Genomic DNA, 22,424 nt, shown 5'->3' with positions numbered 1-22,424 from the left:
TCACGCTGTCCAGGGTCGGAGAAGCTGACGCACGGCTCAAAGTGCGCAAGTTTTATTTCAGTTTTCGCTTTTGGTTTTCCGTTCTGGTTTGGGGAAGGTCGAATCACAGGGCGAAGCCGTTTCATTCTAAGTATGTAAAAGTTGAGAAACAATTTATTTAAAATGCTTAATTCAGTTCTTCAAAGGATAAAGAGAAATTCAAAGACAAGTCTCAATAGAGCTCAAAGGAAATTAATTTCTGGAAATAATGGAAGGCCAGGATTTGATAACTTTTTTGAGTAGTGAAACCCCTGACGAATGGTGCCTTAAATTTTGGCGCAGGTAACAACTTCATTTGTACACAAATGAACCCATATGTACAAGATGAGCTGTAATATTCCTTGCTGACTGGAATACTTATCAACCCACCTTTATTTTTACACTATATACTTGTTAAAACATTCAGAAAATGTAAAGAGTAATTGAATGAGATATAATTAGTTTGTTAAGGACAATATTAAACCACAATTACTGCTGAAAGTCACAATGCTCTTAAATTACAATCTTTCCTATAATCTCAAAATTACAATAATTTTGATAATTATATCAAAATTCAATATTTATTAAAATTTACAAAATTACTAAAATTCACCTATTGCTGGGACTGGAGGCCTAGTGATATAGACAATAGACAATAGTTGCAGAAGTAGACCATTCGGCCCTTTGAGACTGCACCGCCATTTTGAGATCATGGCTGATCAAGAACTGTCAATACCCAGTTCCTGCCTTGTCCCCATATCCCTTGATTCCCCTATCCATAAGATAACTATCTAGCTCCTTCTTGAAAGCATCCAGAGAATTGGCCTCCACTACCTTCCGAGACAGTGCATTCCAGACCCCCACAACTCTCTGGGAGAAGAAGTTTTTCCTTAACTCTGTCCTAAATGACCTACCCCTTATTCTCAAACCATGCCCTCTGGTACTGGACTCTCCCAGCATCTGGAACATATTTCCTGCCTCTATCTTGTCCAATCCCTTAATAATCTTATATGTTTCAATCAGATCCCCTCTCAATCTCCTTAATTCCAGCGTGTACAAGCCCAGTCTCTCTAACCTCTCTGCGTAAGACAGTCCAGACATCCCAGGAATTAACCTTGTGAATCTATGCTGCACTTCCTCTACAGCCAGGATGTCCTTCCTTAACCCTGGAGACCAAAACTGTACACAATATTCCAGGTGTGGTCTCACCAGGGCTCTGTACAAATGCAAGAGGATTTCCTTGCTCTTGTACTCAATTCCCTTTGTAATAAAGGCCAACATTCCATTAGCCTTTTTCACTGCCTGCTGCACTTGCTCATTCACCTTCAGTGACTGATGAACAAGGACTCCTAGATCTCTTTGTATTTCTCCCTTACCCAACTCTACACTGTTCAGATAATAATCTGCCTTCCTGTTCTTACTCCCAAAGTGGATAACCTCACACTTATTCACATTAAACATCATCTGCCAAGTATCTGCCCACTCACCCAACCTATCCAAGTCACCCTGAATTCTCCTAACATCCTCATCACATGTCACACTGCCACCCAGCTTAGTATCATCAGCAAATTTGCTGATGTTATTTTCAATGCCTTCATCTAAATCGTTGATGTAAATCGTAAACAGCTGTGGTCCCAATACCGAGCCCTGTGGCACCCCACTAGTCACCACCTGCCATTCTGAGAAACACCCATTCACCGCTACCCTTTGCTTTCTATCTGCCAACCATTTTTCAATCCATGTCAATGTCTTGCCCCCGATGCCCTGAGCTTTGATTTTACCCACCAATCTCCTATGTGGGACCTTATCAAATGCCTTCTGAAAATCGAGGTACACTACATCCACTGGATCTCCCCCATCAAACTTCCTGGTTACATCCTCGAAAAACTCCAACAGATTAGTCAAGCATGATTTACCCTTGATAAATCCATGCTGGCTCGGCCCAATCCTATCACTGCTATCTAGATATGCCACTATTTCATCCTTAATAATGGACTCTAGCATCTTCCCCACCACCGATGTCAGGCTGACAGGTTGATAGTTCTCTGTTTTCTCCCTCCTTCCTTTCTTAAAAAGTGGGATAACATTAGCCATTCTCCAATCCTCAGGAACCGATCCTGAATCTAAGGAACATTGGAAAATGATTACCAATGCATCTGCAATTTCCAGGGCCACCTCCTTTAGCACCCTAGGATGCCGACCATCTGGACCTGGGGATTTGTCAGCCTTCAGTCCCATCAGTCTTCTCATCACTGTTTCCTTCCTAATGTCAATCTGTTTCATTTCCTCTGTTACCCTGTCCTTGGCCCAGCCATACATCTGGGAGATTGCTTGTGTCTTCCTTAGTGAAAACAGATCTAAAGTACTCATTAAATTCTTCTGCCATTTCTCTGTTTCCCATAACAATTTCACCCAATTCATTCTTCAAGGGCCCAACATTGTTCTTAACTACCTTCTTTCTCTTCACATACCTAAAAAATCTTTTGCTATCTTCCTTTATATTCCTGGCTAGCTTGCATTTGTACCTCATTTTTTCTCCCCGTATTGTCTTTTTAGTTAAGTTCTGTTGTTCCTTAAAAACTTCCCAATCATCTGTGTTCCCACTCATCTTAGCTCTGTCATATTTCCTTTTTTTTAATACTATGCAATCTCTGACTTCCTTTGTCAACCACTGTGGCCCCTTTCCCCCCTTTGAATCCTTCCTTCTCTGGGGGATGATCTGATTTTGCACTTTGTGCATTATTCCCAAGAATACCTGCCATTGCTGTTCCACTGTCTTTTCTGCTAGGCTATCCATCCAGTCAACTTTGGCCAGCTCCTCCCTCATGGCTCCATAGTTTCCCCTGTTCAACTGCAACACTGACACCTCCAAGCTGCCCTTATCTTTCTCAAGTTGCAGATAAAAACTTAACATATTATGATCACTACCTCCTAATGGCTCCCTTACTGCAAGATCGCTTATCAAATCCTGTTCATTACATATCACTAAATCCAGAATATTCTTGTCCCCGGTCGGCTCTCGTACAAGATGTTCCAAGAATGCATCCCATTGGCACTTTACAAACTCCCTATCCTGTGGTCCAGCACCAACCTGATTCTCCCAGTTCACCTGCATGTTGAAATCCCCCATAACTACTGCGACATTACCTTTGCCACATGCCAATGTTAACTCCCTATTCAACTTGCACCCAATGTCCATGCTACTGTTTGGTGGCCTGTAGACAACACCCATTTGGGTCCTTCTGCCCTTACTGCTCCTCAAATCTATCCACACAGACTCTACTTCTCCTGACCCTATGTCCCCCCTTGCAAAGGACTGATTCTCATTTCTCACCAACAGGGCCACCCCACCCCCTCTGCCCACATTTCTGTCCCTACGGTAGCACATATACCCTTGAACATTCATTTCCCAGGTCTGATCTCCCTGCAGCCATGTCTCCGTTATCCCAACAACATCATAGTTACCCATTCGCACCTGGGCTTCAAGCTCATCCGCCTTATTTCTGACACTTCGTGCATTCAGATATAGAATTTTTAGCCCATTTCTCCTCTCTCTGTTCGAATCGCTGCCTATTGTGCTTAACCCAGCTCCCCGAACTCCCATCGGGCTATATGCCCCTAGAATTTTGTTGTCCTTCTAAATTTACTTATTCTTTCAACACATTTAACTCCATGTTCCATCAGACCATCCCTCTGTACATGTGTCCTCCTTATCACTTGTTCCGCCTCACCTTTCTCTACTACACACTTAATATTCCGGAACCGTGTAGTCCCCACCTGTCCTTTATTCTTCCTCTCACTATCCTCTCTCACATTCTGGATCCCCGACCCCTGCAAATTTAGTTTAACCCCCCCCAAGAAGCACTAGCAAACTTCCCTGCAAGATTGTTAGTACCGTTCCAGTTCAGGTGTAAACCGTCCCTTCGGAACAGATCCCACCTTCCCTGGAACAAAGCCCAATTATCTACAAACCTGAAGCCCTCCCTCTTGCACCATCCTCTCAGCACATTTAATCTTTATAATCTTTCTGTTCCTTGCCTCACTCGCACGTGGCACAGGTAGCAATCCAGAGATTGTTACCCTGGGGGTCCTGCTCTTCAGCTTCGCACCTAACTCCCTGAACTCCCTACGCAGGACCCCCTCATTCATCCTACCCATGTCATTGGTCCCTACATGGACCACAACATCTGGATTCTTGCCCTCCCTCTTGAGAATAACCTGCACCCGATCTGAGATGTCTCGGACCCCGGCACCAGGGAAGCAACATACCATCCGAGACTCCTGATCTTCCCCACAAAATCTCCTATCCACCCCCCTGACTATAGAATCCCCTATCACTACCACTCTCTTCTCTTTCCTCCTCCCTTTCCTAGTCGAGGGTCCAACCTCAGTGCCAGAGACAGGACCACTGCAGCTTGTTCCTGGTAGGTCATCCCCACCAACAGTATCCAAAACAGTATACTTATTTTTGATGGGAATGGCCACAGGGGTGCTCTTCTCTCTCTGTCTGCTCCCCCTGCCTCTCTTGACTGTCACCCATTTGCCTACCTCCTGTCTTTTCGGTGTGACTACCTCCCGATAACTCTTATCTATCTCTGCCTCTGCCTCCCGAATGATCCGTAGTTCATCCAGCTCCTGCTCCAATCCCCTAACTCGGGCTGATAGGAGCTGCAGCTGGATGCACCTATTGCAGGTGTGGTCATCAGGGACAACTGTGTTGACCCTGACCTCCTACATACTGCGTACGGAGCACACCACTGCTCTGACTGTCTCCCCCATTACCTGATCCCAGATTAGTCAGAATAAATGAAAAGCAGGCTACTTGCCAAAGTCCTCTTGCGTCGAAGCCCGCTGAGCCAAAGCCCAGCACTCTGCTCCTGCGCACTCCGCTGAAAGTGGGCCGCTTTTTAAAGCTCGCGCTCGCCGCTGATGTCACCCGCGCTTGCGTAGCTTTACCCTTCTCCTCAGGTATTCTCCAGCTAGGTCCGAGGGTCTCGGCCTACCTACAATGGCTGATCCTCTGATCTCCAGTCATCTGTTGATCACGAGCACTCCTTACTCCCACTCCGCTGCCCGCACCGACACAAGATGCAAGGTGGGATAGCTTGGGGTTTTGTGCCTGGATCGTAGCAGATTGAGAGCTTTACAGAAAGCATAAAATCATGAGAAGTATAGATAATGCTGTCTTTTCCCAGCATAGGGGAGTCTAAATCTAGAGGGAGTAAGCTTTGGGTAAGAGGGGGAGCTGTTCCACAAATAAGGTGGTGGGTGTGTGGAACAAAGTGCCAGAGAAAGCCGTAGAGGTTTGTATGATTACAACATATAAAAGATGTCTATACAGGTGGGTAGCTAGGAAAGGTTAGAGAGCTATGAGCCAAACAAGGCAAATGTGTCCAGCTTATTTCCTTGTAATTGGCATCACAAATACAGTAGATAGCGGGGTAAAGAGAGTCTTTGGCACATTGGTCTTCATAAATCAAAGTATTAAGCACTGGAGTTGGGATATTATGTTGAAGTTGTCTAAGATGGCGGTGAGGCCAAATGTGAAGCATTGTGCAGTTCTTGTTATGTTTTCTGACTCCAAAACATAAAACTAAACAAAAGGAAAACAAGGGAGCCTGAGAAATGTATGTGACCTTCATTTTTCCTTTAAGTGAGGTGTGTACTTATGGCGTGGTGGTGTAATAATGTATCACATTCATGTATGTTTACATATAACCCTTAATGAACTACAAACCCTATTTCCAGAAAAGTTGGGATATTTTCCAAAATGCAATAAAAACAAAAATCTGTGATATGTCAATTCACGTGAACCTTTATTTAACTGACAAAAGTACAAAGAAAAGATTTTCAATAGTTTTACTGACCAATTTAATTGTATTTTGTAAATATACACAAATTTAGAATTTGATGGCTGCAACACACTCAACAAAAGTTGGGACAGAGGCATGATTACCATTGTGTTACATCACCTTTCCTTTTTAATCATTTTGGAACTGAGGATACTAATTGTAGTAGATTTGCAATTGGAAATTTTGTCCATTCTTGCTTGATATAAGACTTCAGTTGCTCAACAGTCCGTGGTCTCCGTTGTCTGATTCTCCTCTTCATGATGCGCCATACATTTTCAATAGGAGATAGATCTGGACTGGCAGCAGGCCAGTCAAGCACACGCACTCTGTGTCTACAAAGCCACGCTGTTGTAGCCCGTGCAGAATGTGGTCTGGCATTGTCCTGCTGAAATAAGCATGGACGTCCCGGGAAGAGACATCACCTTGATGGCAACATATGTCTCTCTAAAATCCTAATATACGCCTCAGAGTAAATGGTACCTTCACATATATGCAACTCACCCTTGCCATGGGCACTGATGCACCCCCATACCATCACAGACACTGGCTTTTGCACCTTTCGCTGAAAACAATCAGGACGGTCGTTTTCATCTTTGGCACGGAGAACTTGACACCCATTTTTTCCAAAATCTAGCTGAAGTGTGGACTCATCTGACCACAGCACACGGTTCCACAGTCTTTCAGTCCATCTGAGGTGAGCTCGGGCCCAGAGAACTCGCCAGCGTTTCTGCATAGAGTTGATGTATGGCTTCCTCCTTGCATATTACAGTTTCAAGTTGCATTTCTGGATGCAGTGACGGACCGTGTTAAGTGACAATGGTTTTCCGAAGTACTCCCGAGCCCAGGTCACAGTAGCATGATGGTTTCTTAGGCGGTGCCACCTGAAAGCTCGAAGAGCACGTGCATTCAACAGTGGTTTCCTACCTTGCCCTTTACGCACTGAGATGTCTCTGAATTCTCTGAATCTTTTCACAATATTATGTACTGTAGATGTTGAAAGACCTAAATTCTCTGCAACCTTGCATTGAGAGATGTTCGTTTTGAACTGACTAACAATTCTCTCATGAATTTTGGCACAAAGGGGTGAGCCACGACCCATCCTTGCTTGCACAGACTGAGCCTTTGATGAACACTACTTTTATACCCAGTCATGATACCTCACCTGCTACCAATTAGCCTGCTTAATGTGGAGTCTTCCAAACTGGTGTTACTTGAATATTCTGTGCACTTTTCAATCTTATTTTAACTGTCCCAACTTTTGTTGAGTGTTGAGCCATCAAATTCTAAATTTGTGTATATTTACAAAATACAATTAAGTTGGTCAGTAAAACTATTGAAAATCTTTTCTTTGTACTTTTGTCAGTTAAATAAAGGTTCACGTGAATTAACATATCACAGATTTTTGTTTTTATTGCATTTTGGAAAATATCCCAACTTTTCTGGAAATGGGGTTTGTATATAAACAACAAAGAATGTTTAACTAAACAATATATTTATAATGTTAAGCAAATATTACTGCAATATTAAATACGTAACACTCCTCCTTTCTTAACTATGAAGTCCAACTCAATATAGAATGGCTCGCAACCTAAATGCATTTATATAAATAACACTAACATATGCTATATAATACAACTATTTTATAGACAATCACAACTTAGTAAAATTTAAATTATCCCATCCAGGCCTAAAGATTTAAATGCTGTGGAGCATATCTTACTCTTGTGGAATAATGTTTTTTCTTGTCAGGGGAGTCACTCTGCTTGCTAGATGAGACTTGTGGCTGTGAAACAATCTCAGTCACTGTGGCAGTTGAACCTCTGAGAGCAGGAAGTGGTTCTCACAGCTCTGCATACAATTCTTCTGTGTGTATTGGCATCTCAAACAGTGCATGACAAGCTACTTTATCTGATCTTCTATCCCAGGCCATCAGACAAAGCTTTGAACCAACGCTTTCATTTTGACCACACCTAGATGACCAGCATATAGCTCCTCCAACATGTTAGCTCTCAGCCTGAATGGTGCAACAATGCTCACTTCCCACGTAAGGCAACCTCCATCAAGGGGAAGTTCACCTTGGTGCTGTTAATAATGGGGTTCTGAAGTGTCTGCTCCACATTCCAGCTATTTTGGGTGAACAGGTGGATCTGACACAGTGTGCAGCATTTTCTGGTTTCCCGCTGGATTAACTCCGCTGAATAGAGAGACTTTCGATCGGCGTTAGGAAGAATACGTCACCTGATCCATAGCTTTCTGCCACAGTATAGGTATAGATGCTAATCCAAAAATAAACCCCTTATAGCGATAACACCCTTTGTGGGTGTTTATGGTGAGAAACACTTTGGGCTGCTCTTCCATTGCCATCAGCTTAGGCCTCAGTTTAGACCACTTTGCTGAAGTGTTTTCCTCCAGAAAGGTTTGCAAAGATTATCCTGGGCAGAGGGTATTGATCTACTTCCAGTACTGTATTAATGGTGACCTTAAACTCACCACAGATCTTGACAGACTCATTCCTCTTGTCTACTGAAACCACTGCTGTTGCTCACGGCTCCACTCAAACTTGGAAAGAATTCCTTCAGTCTCCATGCCATCTAGATTACTATCCACTTTATCATGGATGGTATTAGGAACTGGGTGGGGTTTGCAAAAATTGGGTTTGGCACTATTTTACATTTGAAATATTTGAGTTTTCCAAGAACATCCTTGAACACTGCTGTGGCATCATCCAGTAGCTTTCTTAATTCACTTTCAATTGACTCTATTGCAGAGGATGTGGCATGCAGATGATAGATGGATCTCAAATCAAGTTGTAATTGTCTCAGCGACTCACATCCCCAGAACGCTAGCCCTTTTCTTTACCACATACAATGTGGCTTGTTGGTTGTTGTATTTCACAGTTACAAAAGCCATTACCTCAGGAGTTATCTTTGCTCCGGTAGAAGGCCGTAGTTGGAAATCTGCAGGCTTAAGTTCAGTATCTTTGAAATGCCGTTCAAATTCATGGTGTGGAAACAGCCGAGTCCGTGTCCAATTCCGTTTTAATTAATTTGCCGTTCACTTCTGGTGTAAGCCATATTGTTTGTCTATTGTCAGTTTTCACTTTGAAAATCTTAAAACTTCACAGTCCTGTGTCACTCACATTATTATCATATTTTACATCAACAGCATCCAGATTAGTGGTCGTTTAGAAACAATAACTTGACTTTTATCTTTTTCTCTGCCCGATGCAGGCCATTTATTTTTGTCTGCCTGATATGCGTATGTGTCCTACTTCATTGCATTTTCTACAAGATTTGCCTTTAAATCTGCATTGGTCTGGTGTCTGGAGAATGGAGCAGTAAGTTGTCATGGGTGATTTGCTGATGACACTAAACTGAGTGGAAAAGCAAATTGTACAGAGGATGTGGAGAGTCTGCAGAGGGATATAGATAGGTTAAGTGAGTGAGCCAAGGTTTGGCAGATGGAATACAATGTTGGTAAGTGCAAGATCATTCACTTTGGAATGAATAATAGAAGAGCAGATTATTATTTAAATGGTGAAAGATTGCAGCATGCTGTTGTGCAGAGGGACTTGGGAGTGCTTGTTCATGAATCGCAAAAAGTTGGCTTGCTGATACTACAAGTTATTAAGAAGGCAAATGGAATGTTGGCCTTCACTGCTAGAAGGATTGAATTCAAGAGTAGGGTGATCATGCTGCAAATATACAGGGTACTGGTGAGGCCATACCTGGAGTGGTGTGTGCAGTTCTGGTCTCCGTACTTGAGGACGGATATATTGGCTTTGGAGGCAGTGCAGAGGAGGTTCACAAGGTTGATTCCAGAGATGAAGGGGTTAATCTATGAGGAGAGATTGAGTTGCCTGGGACTATACTCTCTGGAATTCAGAAGAATGAGAGGGGATCTTATAGAAACATAAAAATTTTGATAGGGATCAATAAGATAGAACTAGGAATGTTGTTTCCATTGGTAGGTGAGACTAGAACTAGGGGACAATGCCTCAAGATTCAGGGGAGAAGATTTAGGATGGAGATGAGGAGAAACAGTTTTTTCCCAGAGACTGGTGACTATGTGGAATTCTCTGCCCAGGGAAGTAGTTGAGGCTTCTTCACTAAATATATTTAAGAAACAGTTAGATTGGTTTTTAAATAGTAAGGGAATTAAGGGTCATGGGGAAAAGATGGAGTAGATGGAGCTGAGTTTATGGACAGAATCAGCCATGATCTTATTGAATGGTGGGGCAGGCTTGATGGGCCAGATGGCCTACTCCTGCTCCTATTTCTTATGTTCTCATGTGATTCCTGCTATAATGGTAACAGAATTTGTTTGTTCAGGCAGGTTTCTTTTTAGACATTGTAATTTTGTTCACAGTTATTTTCATTCCTGACTGCAATTCAATTGCATCTCTATCTGCCTTTTCCATTGATACAACTATTTCAACTGCTCTTTTAAATATGAGTTGTACTTCATTTAGGATCCATTTTTGAAAGTTTTTTTGTAAGATTCCATGAACTAAATGATCTCTCAGAGCTTCATTAAGCCCATCAATATACTGACAATGCTCAGAAAACATCTTCAGTTCAGCCATGTCTACTGAAATGGACTCCCCTTTCTTTTGATTCTGTTTATGAAATCTAAAGGGTTCTGCAATCAGCAATTGTTTTGGCTGTAAGTTTTCCTGAATTACTTTCACAGAACCCGAAAAGCTCAGTTTGCCTGGTTTGATTGGAGCAGTCAAACTTTTAAGCAATCTGTATGCTCTTCCACTCAGCAAAACTAGCACTTGCTTCTCATTGGCTTTTTCATTTGCTTCAAAATACTGCTCAATTTATTCCACATACAGCAGCCAGTTATCTTTCATACATTTGAATGTATCTATCCTTCTGATGTTTCAGGCCATTTCTGCTTTTTTAAAATTTATTATTATTATCACCCAGTACTCACTGATTATGGACTTGAGAATTCATCTATTTTCTGTTTTTTTTCAAAACTCATACGTCTTTCTCCTCTTGCGAAGAAAAAAAAGTGCGGTGATTTTTTTGAACTTGATTGCCTCACAGCACTTCAACAGGTAGGTAGTTGTCTTGGTTTAATTTAAAACTTCCTCATCTCTACTAATATGTTTTGTAATTCCAAAAGATAAACTAATCAAAAGAAAAACAAGGAAGCCTGAGAGACACGTGCAAACTTCATTTGTACTTTAAGTAAGGTGGGTACTTATGACACAGTGGAATAATGACGTATGCCATTCACGTACGAAGAGGGAAGTAGTAGCAGGAAGGTAGTACAGGAGTCTCCTGCGGTCATCTCCCTCCAAAACAGATATACCGCTTTTTAGTCTGTTGGGGGAGATGGCTCATCAGGTGAAGGCAGCAGTAGCCAGGATCATGGCTGCACATGAGGGCAAGAAAAAGAGTGGCGGAGCTGTTGTGGTAGCGGATTCCATGGTAAGGGGAATAGAGGGGAGCTTCTGTGGCCACAAACGGGACTCCCGTATGGTGTGTTGCCTCCCAGTGCAAGGGTCAGAGATGTCTTGGAGAGACTGCAGGGCATTCTGAAAGGGGAGGGTGAGCAGCCAGCTGCCATGGTGCATGTAGGTACTAAAGATGTAGGAGGAAAGTGGGATGAGGTCCTACAAGCTGACTTTAGGGAGCTAGGAGATAAATTAAAGAGTAGGAACTCAAAGGTAATCATTTCAGGATTATTACCAGTGCTACATGCTAGCCAGAGTTGGAATAGCAGGATAGCTAGAATGAATATGTGGCTTGAGCGGTGGTGCAGGAGGGAGGGTTTTAGATTCTTGGAGCATTGGAACCGCTTCTGGGGGAGGTGGGACCAGTACCATCTGGACAGTCTATAACTCGGCAGGGCTGGGATCAATGTCCTCGGGAGATTGTTTGCTAGTGCTGTTGGGGAGGTTTTAAACTAATATGGCAGGGGGATGGGAACCCACACAGAAAAGAAGAGGGAAGTGATGCAGACACCAAAGCTAGAGTTAGTGAAGAAAAAAGTAAGAGTAGAGTGCATAAAAGTAAAAAACAAAATTCACCTAGATTCTAAAAGGACAATGAGTATAAGGGTACTTTATCTAAATGCCCATAGTATTAGAAACAAATTTAGTGAACTTGCAGCACAAATCAGTACCAATGCATATGATTTAGTGGCCATTACAGAAAGCTGGTTGCAAGGTGGAGATGACTGGGAATTAAATATCCAAGGGTATCTGGTTATACGGAAGGATAGGCAGGAAGGCAGAGGAGGTGGGGTGGCGCTCTTGATTAGGGATGATATTAGGATGATTGTGAGAGATGATATAAGATCTACAGAACAGAATGTTGAGTTCATCTGGGTAGAGATTAAGAATAGTAAAGGGAAAAAATCACTGGTGGGAGTTGTCTATAGACCACCTAATAAAAATTGCAGTGGCAGAGGCAATTAACCAAGAAATAAATGGGGCTTGTAAGAACAGAAAGACAGTTGTCATGGGGGATTTTAACTTCCACATAGATTGGGTGAATCAGGTTGGTCAAGGAAGTCTTGAGGAAGACTTCATAGAATGCATCCGTGATGGCTTTCTTGAGCAGCATGTTAGTGAACCTACAAGGGAAAAGGCTATCTTAGATCTAGTCCTGTGCAATCAGACAGGTAAGATTAATGACCTTGTAGTCAGGGATCCTCTTGGAAAGAATGATCATAGTATGAGTGAATTTTGCATACAGATGGAGGATGAAATAGTTAGTTCTAAAACTAGCGTATTATGTTACAAGGGAGATTACAATGTGATGAGGGAGGAGTTGGCTAATGTGGATTGGGAGCACAGGCTATTTGGTAGGACAGTTGAGGAACAGTGAAATACTTTCAAAGAGATTTTTCACAGTGCTCAACAAAAGTGTATTCCAGTCAAAAGTAAGGACAGTAAGTGTGGGGAGAGCCAACCTTGGATAACTAAGGAAATAAAAGATAGTATCAAATTAAAAGCTCGTGTGTACAAAGTCGCAAAGAATAGTGGGAGACTGGAGGATTGGGAAAACTTTAAAATGCAACAGAGAGCAACTAAACAAGAAATAAGGAAAGGAAAGATAGAGTATGAAAGTAAATTGGCACAAAATATAAAAACAGATAGCAAAAGATTTTATAAATATATAAAGCGGAAGAGGGTGGCTAAAGTAAACATTGTTCCCTTGGAAGACGAGAAGGGGAAACTGATATTGGGTGATAAGGAAATGGCGGAGGCATTGAATGACTATTTTGAGTCGATCTTCACAGTGGAGGACACATCTTATATGCCAAAGAGGGATGTTATGAACGAAATGGGAGGTGAGGACCTCGATAAAATCACTGTCACTAAAGAGATAGGGATGAGCAAACTAGAGGACGTGAAGGTAGTTAAGTCCCCTGATTCTGATGGGATGCTGAAGGAATTGGCGGAGGTTATAGTAGATGCGTTGGTAGTCATTTATCAAAGCTCTCTAGAATCTGGGCAGGTCTCGGCAGACTGGAAAACAGCAAAAGTCACGCCACTTTTTAAAAAAGGAAGTAGGCAAAAGATGAGCAACTATAGGGCAGTTAGCTTAACATCTGTAGTTGGGAAAATGCTTGAAGCTGTTATTAAGGAAGAAATAGCAAAACATTTAGAAACGAGTGGTTCCGTTAGACAGACGCAGCATGGATTCAGAAAGGGCAGGTCCTGTTTGACAAACTTACTGGAGTTCTTTGAGGACATAATGAGGGCTGTGGATAGAGGAGAACAGGTGGATGTCGTATACTTGGATTTCCAGAAGATGTTTGATAAGGTGCTGCACAGGAGAGTTATAAATAAGATATGGATGTCTGGAGTCAGAGGAAGTGTATTGGCAAGGATAGTAGATTGGTTAACCAATAGAAGACAGAGAGTGGGTATAAATGGGTGTTTCTCCAGTTGGCAGTTGGTGGTGAGTGGGGTGCTGCAGGGGTTGGTGCTGGGCCCGCAGCTGTTAATCATTTACATTGATGATTTGGAAGAGGGGATGGAGTGTAGCGTAGCAAAATTTGCTGATGGCACTAAACTGAGTGGAAAAGCAAATTGTACAGAGGATGTGGAGAGCCTACAGAGGGATATAGATAGGTTAAGTGAGTGGACCAAGGTGTAGCAAATGGAATACAATATTGGCAAATGCGAGGTCATCCACTTTGGAATGAATAATAGAAGAGCAGATTATTATTTAAATGCTGAAAGATTGCAGCATGCTGTTGTGCAGAGGGACTTGGGAGTGCTTGTTCATGAATCGCAAAAAAGTTGGCTTGCAGATACAACAGGTTATTAAGAAGACAAGTGGAATGTTGGCCTTCATTACTAAATTCAAGAGCAGGGAGGTCATGCTGCAACTATACAGGGTACTAGTGAGACCACACCTAGGGAACTGTGTGCAGTTCTGGTCTCCATACTTGAGGAAGGATATACTGGCTTTGGAGGCAGTGCAGAAGAGGTTCACCAGGTTGATTCCAAGCATGAAGGGGTTAACCTATGAGGAGAGATTGAGTCACCTGGAGTCACCTATACTCTCTGGAGTTCAGAAGAATGAGAGGGGATCTTATGGAAACATATAAAAATTTTTAAAAGGATAGATAAGATAGAAGTAGGAAAGTTGTTTCCTTTGCTAGGTGAGACTCAAACCAGGGGACGTTGCCTCAAGATTCAGGGGAGAAGATTTAAGACGGAGATGAGGAGAATCTGTTTTTCCCAGAGAGTGGTGAATCTATGGAATTCTCTGCCCAGGGAAGCAGTTGAGGCTTCTTCACTAAATATATTTACGATACAGTTAGATAGGTTTTTACATAGTAAGGGAATTAAGGGTTATGAGGAAAAGGCAGGTAGATGGAGCTGAGTTTACTGACAGATCAGCCATGATTTTATTGAATGGCGGGGCAGGCTTGATGGGCCGGATGGCCTACTCCTGCTCCTATTTGTTATTACTTATGGAATTTAAATTGAACCCATAATGAACAATATAAGCAACAAGTAATGTTTAACCAAACAATATATTTACAAAATTATTCAAATATTATTGAAATATTAGATACACAGCACTTCTGGTCATGTAGCTAGAAACTAAACTTGAAAGAGTACAAATAACTATTAAAAAGATTTTACAGGGAATTGAGGACGTGAGTTATAGGGAAATGTTGAATAGGTTAGGACTTTATTCCTAAAGAATCATAGAATATGGGGAGATTTGATAAAGGTATACACAATTATGAGGGGTATAGACAGTGTAAATTCAAACAGGCTTTTCCACTGAGGTTTGGTGAGACTGGAAATGGAGGTCATATAGGTTAAAGGTGAAAAGCGAAGTAGTTAAGGGAGACCTGAGGGGTCAATTTGTCTCTTAGTGGGGGATGTGAGTGTGGATCGAGCTACCTGCAGAAGTGATTGATGTGGGTTTGATTGCAATATTTAAAAGAAGTTGGTTAGGTACATGGATGGCAGAAATATGGAGATTATGGTCCAGGTGTGGGTTAATGGGATTTGGCAAAATAACTGTTTGGCATTGACTAGATGGGCTGAAGGGCCTGTTTCTGTGCTGAAGTTATCTATGACTCTATAACTCAGGCAGGCACCCTGATCACCATGGATCATTTGGGATGAGGAACCAATTGCCATACTGTATAACTCTATTTATAAATAAAATGTTTGTAATATTTAAATTATAACCTTGTGTGTACATTCCAACAATTCACTTGTTAAAGGTTTCATTAAAAATGCTGTCACAGGACATCCCCAAGTTGCACATGGGTTTTATTTTCACAGATGATGATAAGTCAATTTTGTTCATAAGTTGAAAACATAGAACATAGAAATCTACAGCACACTACAGGCCCTTTGATCCACAATGTTGTGCCTACTCCAGAAACTGCTTAGAGTTACCCTATTAAAGTTTTTTAAGTTGCCTTTTATTTCTCTAAGCTCCACGTACCTATCTAAGAGTCTCTTAAAAGACCCTGTTGCATCCGCCTCCACCACCACCACCAGCAGCGCACTCCACTCGCCCACCACTCTCTGAGTGAAAAACTTACCCCAACATTCCCCCCCCACCTACTTTCAAGCACCTTAAACCTATGGCCCCTCGCATTCTCAGCCCTTGGAAAAAACCTCTGGCTATCCACACAATCATGGCCTCTCATCATCTTATACGCCTACATATGCCCTTATATACACAAAAGCACTCGATATGGTAACCATATCTCCAAAGTATCGAGGTAGATGTGTCTGGTCCTAAAAGATGCTACTGAGCTGGAAGTGATATGCTCTGATTTCCTTTTAAAATTAAAAAAAAATCAAGTGATCACTGAATGGTTTCTTCATTCTTTTCTTCTAAAATGTCTTTAAAGCTCCAAATACTGTCATTGGCTTCCCTAAAAGCTTTAATGTATCCAGCTAATCTAGGATCTTGCTCTCCTAGCATTGTCAAACCTTTAAATCACTTCAAACTTGTGGCCAATCCTGTTATAATCAATCCTTTTTCACGTTCTGGATTTCACCTTCCTATTGTTTTCCTTCTTCTGACAGTGCTTTTTCAGTGCTATAATGTCTTCATTATTCATCAATAAACTCTTCACAGGCTTCCAGCCAGGTACACATATCGACTTTAACCAACATTTTGATGGCGATCTCTGCCATCTTTATCCGTGATAATGCCTGGGCATGTTTAGTCCAGTGGTAGTTATATCCCGTTGTCCGTCTCTCCTGATTGGTTAGTCCTCATCCAATCAGGTTTCCGCTGTCCCACCTTGTTTGCAATCGAATTCTAATTCTTTAATTAATTAATTAATGAGACCTGTGCCTTTGTTAAAATTATTTTCCTCTAGGTTTATCTCAATGGCTTCCTTCACTAGGCAGTGCCAAATGCCATTGGTATGGCACAACTGTTTTGTGCCGTCGAAGTCAACCCTATGGCCATTGCAAATTAAATGTTCTGCTACCACCGATTTCCCTGGTTAACCCAAACAGATACACCTCCTGTGTTCCTTGATGTGGGTTTCCATCGTGAGTCCTATCTGGCTGACATATGCAGCTTTGCATTCACAGGGAATCATTTAAATGCCTAGCGACCTGAGTATCAGGTCATCTTTGACCTTCATAAGCTGTGATTTGAGCTTCTTTACAGTTATGTAGATAGTATTAATCTGTTTTTCCTTCAGGATCCTGGCGATCCTTTCAGAAACTGTGGAAATAAAGGGAAGATAGGTGGTAGAGATAGGCTCCTCCTCATTGTTAGGTTTCCCGGTTTTTCTGTCAGCCATCTTAAGGGCCTGATCGATTTCCTTCACCTTGTAGCCATTCTGTTGAAATGCCATGCAAAATCATCTTATTTTTTTAGAGAGACTCTCCAGGTCTGAAGTAATTTTCACATGGTCAATCAAAGCAGAAAGAACCGCTTTACGTTGGAAGGTGCAATGGTGGCTGTTACTGTTGAGGTATAAGTTCATGTGAGTGGGTTTCCGATAGATGCCAGATCTGAGGTTACCAAATATATTCTGTCATATTAGAATGGCCAGGAACGGGAGGCAACCATTCTTCTCCATCTCCATCATAAATTGAATGCTGTCCAGATGGTTGTGGAACTGTTGGAGTGCCTGGAGTCCATGGTGCTACAGAAGTGTCATTATTGTATCTGAAGAAGCATTTGGGGCATAAGCAGGTGATGAACTCAGAGCGCTCTCCTCTAAGTCCTCAGATTAGCAATACCTGGTGACAAGGGTGATCCCATGGCCACTCAGTCCGTTTCTTCATAGTAGTTTCCCTTATAGAGGAAGTACGTCAATGTAAGGGTGTGTTCAAAAAGGTTGATGGTACCCTTATCAAACCTTGACCAGAGGAATACCAAGCTGTCCCTAATAGGAACTCTTGTGAACAGGGACACCATGTTGAAACTGACCATTATGTTCTCCAGCGCCAGCTGGATGTTGGTTATCATTTTTATGACATTGGACAAATTTTTGATGTGATGCAGGTGACCTGGGATTCAGGACTGCTGCTTTTTACAGGATTTCCTATGAGTGTGGGCAGCGTATATCCGCCAAACGGGATACATGGTGGAAACCCGCATCAAGGAGCATAGGAGGCATATCCATTGGGTTACCCGGAAAAGTCGGCAGTAGCAGAACACCGCACTCGCAATAGCCATAAGACTGACTTTGATGGCCTCATGCCCACTGTCCATGGACCACATGTAATATGAAAGGTTAGTGCACTTGCCAGTCGAAAGCCACTTCCACCACGTTGAATTCCACAATTGGTCCATTTGAGGGATGCAGCAGCTTTTTCTCATTGGTTGCCTTGTAAGCCATTGCACTAGTTTCCAGTTCTGGGCGCCTCAGGGGTTTTAGAGTAGCATGTGCGAGGGACTCACCTGTTTTCCTTTGTCTCCAGGGGCTGCTCTTCACACTGAGGTTGCACCCAGTGCAGAAGAACCATTGGGAAAGTATGCTGCAAATAGGAGAGCCCGTACACACACTTAGCTAAATAACCGTTGAATGCTTAGCTTTGTAGTTGTGTATTTTGGAAAAACATAATTAAATACCAACTGAGTTTAAGGTGTTTCTGAATGTTTAGTGTCATCATTTTTGCAGGTTGGGGTGGCTTAGATGAGTACTTGTTTGACTTAGATGGTTGAATGTTTTACTGTTTCCCTGTCAATACACAGTTAATGTGCTTCTTTGTAATCAGTGTCTTGTGTCTCACTAACAAATCCGTGCAACTGCTACCCCATAACGCCACTCAATCCACCTGAGCCCTCCAGAACCTAGGAGGGCGATGTCTAGTGCCCATGGTTCACATCATCATGGATGGGATTTACAGTACCTGATCAGCTGGGAAGGGTACAGCCTGGAGGAGGAGGTCTGGGATGCCTACCAGTTTCATCACCCAATCGGAGAGGTCCACCAGAACCATCTGGGTCAACCTGAATCATCAGGTGAAGCTGTGGGAGAGAGGGATCCTGTCTTGTGCAGGCAGACGCCTCCCAGTCGCTACCCAACAAACAGAAGTACTTGCCACCCATTTCCAACTCATCACCTTCAGTCCATTGCAACCCCTCTCTCATCCACAATCCTTCTTCACTCATACGAACCAGCCATCTCAACCAGTTGTTCATAGCCTCAACTGCCTTGTTGTGTTAAGCATGTCTTCCTTGCTTTGTGATTCCTCATGGCTTGATATTTTGCAGTTTATTAGTAAAATATCATTTACTGCTAAATGATCTCTGCTGCTTTGCATTTGGATCAAGCCTCCACTACATATCTGGACAGTTACATTGTAATGTGTAGATTTCAAAGGACACTAAATAATTTAAAGGCATAATCTGATGCAAATACATTTATTTGGTTTAGTTTCTTGAGCAGATTTCAGAATTTTACTCAAAATAATATTAGGATAGTTCTCTTATCAGTCTATTGTAGGTTCTCTATTCTGGTGCTAGCATGAACTGATAGCAGATAAAGAGATGTCATCAATGGCAAAATTTGAGCCAAGTGACAATATGTGGCCAATAGTTCTTCTTAGTGTTATTTCTTATTCATAATATCATCCCATTCTGATGATGCATTGAAAACTAAAATGCAAAAGTTATGCCTAATAATAAACTAGGTATGAAAGTGTATTTTCCTTAATCTAGATGACCACGAAGTAATCTCAAAAAACAGGAGCCTGATGAGTTGAATAGAACTACACAGTCATTGATCAGCATGCCTGGGATATTATCTGATGTAGCAGATTGCTCCATTTTGAGAGACCAAATTCTGTTGATGTTGGTGATGTGTGCCTTTACTGGAATTCATCATCCTGCAGATACTAGTCATTGTCCTTTTACGGAACATTATATCAATCAGGAACAACACCTTATATACCGGCTGGGTTGCCACCAACTTGATGGCATGAACATTGACTTCTCTAACTTCTGTTAATGCCCCCTCCTCCTCTTCCTACCCCATCCCTGATATATTTAGTTTTTTTCTCTCTCTCTGCCATCACTCTGCCTGTTCTCCATCTTCCTCTGGTGCTCCCCTCCCTCTTTCTTTCTCCGTAGGCCTCCCATCCCATGATCCTTTCCCTTCTCTAGCTCTGTATCCCTCTTGCCAATCACCTTTCCGGCTCTCAGCTTCACCCCACCCCCTCCGGTCTTCTCCTATCATTTTGCATTTTCCCCTCCCCCTCCTACCTTCAAATCTCCTACTATCTTTCCTTTCAGTTAGTCCTGACGAAGGGTCTCGACCCGAAATGTCAACTGTGCTTCTCTCTATAGATGCTGCCTGGCCTGCTGCGTTCCACCAGCATTTTGTGTGTGTTGCTTGAATTTCCAGCATCTGTAGATTTCCTCGTGTTAGCAGTTAAAGTGGTGTCATCAATGGCAAAATTTGACGCCAGTACAATACGTGGTCCAAGGATGGTTTTATCTTTTCCTTGTCTTTTTCCTACTATCTCTTTGAAATTTGTAAATATACTTTCTTTATAATTTTATGTGTGTACATCTGTTATTTCGTGTGGACCAGCAATTGTGTATGGGCAGTATTTACACAGCATTAGTTCAAATCGAGGTTTCTTTAATCCGAACATCATGATGTTCCTGTTTGGCTGAACCTCAAATCATATTGACCCTAGATGTATTTTGTTTATGAAAGATAGCCTTCTCACCACTGAGTCCCATGGCTGTTCGTGGGGCCAGCAACAAGCCATTTACATACAAGCCCATGGGAGGGGCTTCACTGTGGGGGTTATTGTTCAGTGATTTGCTGAAAGCTGATGTAACTGCTGTAAGAATTGATTAAGTGGTTTGTGTGTTTAAGCCTGTGTTTAAATTATTGTCGGAGAAAATGATTAAAGTACTTTATTGATGCCACAGGGATTAAGTTTGGTGTGATTCAAAGAGTTTACCCAAAAATAATGCTTATGTTCGGAGCATGGGTGAATATTCACAGCCCTGAAGAATTAGACAATATGACAGACCTGCAGCAACTGACATTATCACAATCCAACAGGGTCTTACGATTGTAAGTGAAATGTCCAAGACAATCTCCCACGGTTATGCTGCACCAACTTTGATGCTTCTTCGTAGTGGGCAGCAATACATCCCGAAGCCAGGTCTGCTCCTCTGAACCCAAGCTGGATCCACCAACACCTTGGCCAGCTTGCTCCTTCTTCACCTTTCCAGCCTTCGATGCCTCGGCCGGTTCTCTGGCCCCTTCAACATCTTGGCCAGCTCTGCCGCTGACACCAGTCCAGCTGCTCTGATCAACGAGCAGCTCACTGATGGAGCAGCCCTGCAGTACCTGATGTTCTTGCACTAGAATTGTCCTTGGATCATAAAAAAACAAATTGTATAAACAAAACTTGCCTGTCCTTCCTCAAAGTCTCACTACACACGGCATTTAGTTGTATACCAACTGCCACATCCTCAGCCCTATCACTTAGGTTCCCATCCCCCTGCAAGCTAGTTTAAACCCTCCCCAACGGCTCTAGCAAACCTGCCTACAATAATGTTGTTTGGAGATTCCATATTTCCTAAAAGGGAAAGAAATAACTTTATAGGCACCTGGAGACAGAGGCCCAGTAGAAAGCCTGATACCTAAGGATACAAGATGGCACCAACAAACAAGGCAGCCAATGGTGACGTCCTGCAGACAGTTCACAAAACTACTACCTCTTCTCCTTCTTTTAAATATGCTTCTACTACTAAACTGTAATTTATATTTTGATTATGTGTTTTTGGGCTGACTGTACATTCTGCCACTTTTGCTGTCTCTGGGGGAGTTCATCAAGGTTGAGAGCATGTTTGAGAATGGAGTGTGTGGCCTGATGGCAAAGCACCCATCTATGATCAGCTCCATCACTCATTGGTCCGGCCAATTAAAGCAACAAGCAGGATTGAAATCGATGAGGGTGAGAACAGGTGCCCAGCGCCATCAGCCTGTTTGATGGGTTTCCCTCTCCCTCTTTCCCGTTGCTGCCAGGGTAAGGTGCAGGAGTCTTGGACTTTGGGCAAGTTTGATTGGCACTGCTCTGTGGTTCATGTGTCTCCGGTTACTCCTATTTAACGGTTATTTTGTGTGAGTTTGTTTGGGGTGCTTTGGTGCAGACTGGCTCTGTCCCTGTGTCCTGCAGTCAATGAATGGCACAGTAATTAACTGAAATGCACAAAACTAAACTGATCATGCCTTGGCCATCTCAAGGACTCTGCTGTTTGGTGTTCAATATTCTATTATTCATTAATTTTTTGCTGTTTTCATTATTTATTCATTTTTTGTGTGTTGGGTGTTTTTAATGTTTTCTTTGAATGGGTTCCATAATGTTTCTTTGTTTCAGGACTGCCTGCCAGAGAACGAATCTCAGCATTGTATATTGCATACGTACTTTGATAATAAATGTACTTTGAATCTTTCAAATCTTTGAAAATCTGGTGAGTGGAGAGAGGGCAGGAAGGTCAGCATCACATTGACAACCATAATATGCATGAGTTTTTAGGTTCTGTGAAAGTAATCTACAAGTCCATCATAAAAGGTCCAAGCTGAATGAGAACTAGCAAT

General features: G+C 42.3%; 1 long non-coding RNA gene across 2 annotated transcripts; it reads left to right on the top strand.

Moving 5' to 3' along the window:
* The first annotated feature begins 13 nt into the window (after positions 1-13).
* LOC132404874 (uncharacterized) lies at positions 14-19,510 on the top strand. Of its 2 annotated transcripts, none has more exons than XR_009515694.1 (3): positions 14-130; positions 17,892-18,088; positions 18,277-19,510. It is a non-coding gene; the product is annotated as an uncharacterized LOC132404874 (long non-coding RNA). The 2 variants fall into 2 exon arrangements; XR_009515693.1 differs by having other exon boundaries at positions 17-130; positions 17,858-18,088.
* Positions 19,511-22,424: the final 2,914 nt, after the last annotated feature.

Source organism: Hypanus sabinus, chromosome 14 (assembly GCF_030144855.1).
Source record: "Hypanus sabinus isolate sHypSab1 chromosome 14, sHypSab1.hap1, whole genome shotgun sequence".
Lineage (NCBI taxonomy): Eukaryota > Metazoa > Chordata > Chondrichthyes > Myliobatiformes > Dasyatidae > Hypanus > Hypanus sabinus.
Note: the sequence above shows the minus strand (reverse complement) of the source record. Positions and strands in the feature narration are given on the sequence as shown.